This window comes from Drosophila eugracilis, unplaced genomic scaffold, assembly GCF_018153835.1.
Source record: "Drosophila eugracilis isolate 14026-0451.02 unplaced genomic scaffold, ASM1815383v1 contig_1061, whole genome shotgun sequence".
Lineage (NCBI taxonomy): Eukaryota > Metazoa > Arthropoda > Insecta > Diptera > Drosophilidae > Drosophila > Drosophila eugracilis.
In genome coordinates this window covers 3,578-9,067 of record NW_024571833.1, presented here as the reverse complement: position 1 = coordinate 9,067, position 5,490 = coordinate 3,578, and the positions used below count along the sequence as shown (strand labels likewise).

General features: G+C 41.1%; 1 non-coding gene across 1 annotated transcript; it reads left to right on the top strand.

The window, feature by feature from the left end:
* The first annotated feature begins 394 nt into the window (after positions 1-394).
* On the top strand, positions 395-476 carry Trnas-aga. The gene has a single exon. It is a non-coding gene; the product is annotated as a tRNA-Ser (tRNA).
* Positions 477-5,490: the final 5,014 nt, after the last annotated feature.

Sequence of the window (5,490 nt, the reverse complement as noted above, 5' to 3'; positions counted from 1 at the left end):
AAGTGACCAAGGTTCTTTTAAGATTTAAAACCAACACGGCGGATAAGTAATATTATGTGACATATTAATTTTCATATTTTTTTTTGTTTTTATGGAAACTAAAAAAATTAGTTACAGAAACAAACGTAAATTCATATTTCTTATACAGTCTTATTGATAGACGTACCTTAGTTTTAAATCACTTTTGATCTACAAAATATTTATGTTAAATATTATTTTTAAAACTTCTTTCTAATCATATTAATTACTTAATCTTATCTGTAAGCATACCTAACTACGAAACTCATCAAGAATATTGTTTCTGTCATATCTAAATCAGATTTATATATAAATAGATTAGACATTAATGTGGCCATAATGTCACAGCCAAATTGTGAATTGGCTTTAACATCGAGCAGTCGTGGCCGAGCGGTTAAGGCGTCTGACTAGAAATCAGATTCCCTCTGGGAGCGTAGGTTCGAATCCTACCGACTGCGAATGGTATACATTTATTTTTCTATTATTTAAGTTAATTAATTTATCTACTTAATGAGTATCTAGTATTATTTATATCTGTTTTTATGTTCTAATAAAAAGTATTGATAATTATTATCATAAGAAATGCTTTCAATTTTCCCCTCATAATTCGCTTTCATCTTTGATTTTTTCCTTTGAAATAATATTGCGATTTTCCAAGTCTAAGTTTCTTTTTCTTTTAATTCCCATTTGTTCCCTATTTCCTTTTCCCTATTTTTTTATTATTATTTTTGTATCTCTGCTGGCTTTGTTCGGGCAACTAATTAAATGGAATTACACAGTCGTAATGCATTTTTCGTGTATTGACCAAACAGCTGGACAAGTGTACACTGAAAACCACTCGATGGTGAGGTGCATTGCGGCGGGGGTGGAGTCAGGGGTCATGCAAAAGAGCATTTCATACCTGCCAAGTGGTGATGAAGGGGGTGGATGGTGATGTCAAGGGGCATAGGAAAATCGGAGTGATTTTTCGGGGGGGTGGAATAAAAAAAAACTAAACCGAGTCTCCGAAGGCAGCAACTTAACGCTTCAATAAATTTTCGCAGCCATGTCGCTGCTGCCATCAATAAGGCCCTTGAGCACGCCCCGCTCCCGCTCACTGCCCGCCCACCTTCTGGTGGGTGGTTGAGTGGTTTTGGGTGGCCAATGGGTGGCCCATTGGGTGTGCGGATGCTGCAGCAGCTTCTTGGGCACGGAAATGCGTTAAGTTTGCGCTGCAGCACGTGACGCTGCTAAGCCAAAGCTGCAGCACAGCGGCACGCAGGGAACCCTGAAAACGAAAGATTGCAGTGGGCGGAAAATAGTGAAAAGCGTGGAAAATCAGTGGTAGCGGGCAGACGACCCTCAAAAAAAAAAAGAACACCCACCCACCATCGACGACCCACTGAGCCACCAAGCGATAAGAAGGACAAAAATTAATGGAATTTCTGCCTGTTTTTCTGTGTGTGTGTGTGGGTGTACCCTACCCTAACAGTCACGCAGGCCATAAAGGGTTAATACGGCTACTAAAGAAGCTGGGCTAGAAAACTAAGGTAAATCAACTAAATCAACTAAAAAAACTCTTCTAAATGTTCTCTAAAAACATTTAAATATCTACAAAACAAATTTTGAAGATTTTTTTTAACATTTACCTTTGATTTTCTTTTTTATTTTATTTCAATTTTCTTAACTGTTTCTTATAATTGCTTGAATATTGATAAATATGCTTAAACTTCTGTAGATTCCTTTAGGTTTTTTCAATTTACTGGCCCCTCAAAAACTAATCGATCGCCATAGGAAAGCAAGAGCATGCCGAAAGTCTTGCAAGGAAACCCCTTAATTCCGTTGCTTCTTTGGCCTTTTGCTGGAGCTCCTTGGGCCTCAACCTGCACCCCAAACCCCTTCTGAATTTCCCAGGAGATGCAACTGCAGGGTTTGGGGTAGTGGGTGCCTGCTTTCCTTTTGGCTGCTTCCTTGGGCTGCTTTTCAGTTCAGTTTGTTTTTACGACGGGCTTGGCGCAAAAAACAACACACACAAAAAAAAAAAATGCCAAGGGAAGTAAAAACGCAGTCAGGTGGAGGGATGACAAGGAGTACGAGGGAAGCTAGTAGTTCGGTCTAAAAAAGAGGCAGCAGAAGCGGCGGTGGTGGCGGCGGCCAAATAGGGGGCGAAAAGGGGATGGGACAAACATCGTTTTTGGCTCCTGACTCCATCAGCGTCAGACTTCTCCAACGCTTGTTGGATGTACGTGTCCTGGCAGCTGCTGGCTGCAGTTTTCCTTCGCCTTTTTTCTACCTACCCTTCATTTTACCCCTCCCTGCATCCTAGTTTCCTTGGTCCTTGCCAGTTTCGATTTTCCACCCCCTTCCCCGACGTCCCCCACGACGATATAAAATTTTTTTTGTACTTTTTCTTTTTTGGCCATCGTTTACGTCGGCAATTTTGCAGTTGATTGCAATTTTTCGGGGGCTGCGCCATTTCTTTTCCTCTTCTTTATTTTTTGTGTTCACCACCCTGGTTTTTCCAACCTCCCTGCAACCCCAACTTCGTCTAGATGGCTGTCTCTTTTCTGGCCCGCCCACCGCCTACGTGACATTGCGTATACGTCCAGTGCGCCTACAGCTCCTTTCGGCTTCTGCCAAGCCAAAAGTTTTCTCAATCACACGGTGGAAAATCAAAATTGTTTAAAAAACAGAAGGAATTAAGGGTTTAAGAATATTAAAAATAAATAATATTCATTATTTATAGGCATTTGGTGACCTAATTTTATGATTTATGCAATAAATCTGCCCCAAAACTTAAATATTACTAAAAATATTTAACTTTTCACAATACACCACCTGTTTCTGCATAGTCCTTAATTTTTTAAGTGCATTTTTCGGGGGGAAGTGGCAAAAAAAGAGGCTGGCTGATGGTTGGGCGGTGGGCAAACTAACATTATTTTCAATTAGGACGCCGCGGCAAACATAGTTTATCATCAAGTTGACGCGACGCTGTCAGTGCTTATAAATAATCGACTTGGAGCGGCCATTTTGGCCAAGTCCCCCGGCACCGCTCAACCACCCACAGCAAGCCCTCTAACCCTGCTCCTCATTTTCCAACCACCCCCCCACACACAACATAAATTTTGGATGCAATCTACAAAAAGAAAAGCAAAGAAGAAAAGGAACGAGGCGAAAGACAAACTCAGACTAAGGCGCATAAAAATAACAGACCAGAAAAGAGTGAAGAACACAAAAAAAATGGGTAAAATATAAAAAAAAACAATGCACTGTGTGTGTGTGCCACGCCCCCCCGTTTACGCCCACTGCGTGTTGCTGGCGAACCAAAAGTTTTTCGCCATGTCACGTCATTCGCTGGGCTTGGCTTTGGCTTTTGGCCGCCTGCCACTCCCACAAACGCCCACTGCACTGAAAACAAATTCATAAATGCAATCTTGCAAATAGATCTTAATTAAGATAATTTTCCTAAAATTTTCCCTTAACATTCATTGATAAACTTTATAAAATCTGAAACTAATTCTGAAAATTTCTATAGATTTCCTCTCTCTCTGTAAACAACGATCCTGGCACTGCTCCTTTTTTTCGGCACTATTACGCCCGAAGCAGAAGAAGAAAATGCAGGGGAAAAGAAGAGGAAGCGGCAGAGGGACATTTGTCACGTGATGGATTGCAATGGGAGTGACATTTTTATTTCACTGATGGACGACAGCGCACGAAATGAAGCGCAGGATGAGTGGGTGATGGGCGGATGGTTGGTGCAGCGGGTGCAGAAGGGCGCTTTCTTGCCAAAGGGGGCGTGGCAGGGGTCACAGGGAGTTGGCCAAGTCAAGCTTAAAACGAGACGCACGCAACTGGAAGCTGAAACGTCAGGGATATAAAAAAACAAAGAACTTTCCTTAAAAAATTTAAAAAGCTTACAGCAAGCTAAAATAGGAGAATTTTCAACAGTTCATTATCAAGAAGAATTGGGACATAACCTAAGAAGTCACTGAAAATAAGATCTATTTTTAAGCAAACTTCCCCGAAATCAAACAAAGACCACAATCCTTTCTCATTCGTTTTTTAAAATTAAAAATCGGTTAAAAATGCCATAAACGTGTTCATTTCAAGCAGAAAACCATACACAAATGAGACAGGCAGTTGGGATGGTTAAAAATAAAAACGGGGTCTGAAGGTGGGGGCAACTGTAGCGGTTGCACTGCAATTGTCATTGTGTCGCATCCAAAAAATGATGGCAAAGATACGGGGAAGCAGGAGGGGAAACCCACCAGCGGGAAAAGCAATGAAAAACTGAGGCAGCTGCCAGCGGCTGTTTGCCAAAATGAGCAGCATCAGCAGGAGCGGCAGGACGAGTGCCCCCCTCCATCTATCTACTTTCTTTTTGTTTTTTACTAATTTTCAGTTTGGCAATTGGAATGGGCAAATTGTTAGAAAATATTTAAATTGCTGTGAAAAGAAGGACAAGGATTGGATTGGACAGAAGGCGATTCAGATACAGATGCAGATTCAAATTCAGATTCGAAATGAACCAAAATGAGAAGCTTTTGTATTTTTGAGCTCAATTGAAGTCATTCAGCAAGGACAAGCGACGAGGAAATCTGTTTTCACATGTAGGGAAAAATAAGTATACGACCGGAGGGCCAGCGGCTGTTGTATTCCGAAAAACAAAGAGTTCTGTTTCTTCGTTTTTTGTTAATCATTAAGGTAAGGGTGGCATGTATTGCTGCTTTAAGATTTATCTTTAAATTTCATTCTTTTAATGGAAAATTGGGAAATACCAAACGAGAATCTTGACAACTCTTAAGAGAACTTTTAAATATTTATATTTTCCGAAAGTATAACAAGTTAAAATATAAACCTACTCCCTTTCATATATATTTATCCTAAGATTAAACCTGCATTAACTCCTCCACTCTTAAGCTGATGACACCTCAAGAAGTATCTGTATCTTTATCCGCATTCACCACTTTATCGGTATTTGTATCTGTAGCCAGCGACTGCATTATTTTCCGCTGCTCTGGCGGAAAGCGAAAGTGTTCCACAGAATAAGCAGCTAAAACCGCAGACAACTGGAATATATATTTTGTTATTCCCCCCGACTCGCACAAGTTTTATATATATATAAATGGGATATATATATATGTTTGTATGGGGTGTCTTTGGCTGCATCAGCTTTCTACCTACATTTTATTTGATTTCATTATGTTAAAAAAGTTGTTCAAAGAGTGAATCATGCGGCGAAAAGGGGGGCGTCTGCCGGTGGGCAATGGGCGTTGGTGGGAGTGGCGGCAATGGCAAGGTTGCTCTGGAAAAGTCCTTGTTCTTCTTTCTCTGGCTCTAGTGTTGTTGTTGCTGCTGCTGCTACTGTTGTTGTTGCTTCGCAGGAAGAGCAGACAGCGAGCAGACAAACCCAAGGACGTTGGCTTAGGGGTGGCAATGGTGAGTGAGGGGTGCTGGGGCGTTAGTACCTAAGCGAACAAAATGGGATTAACA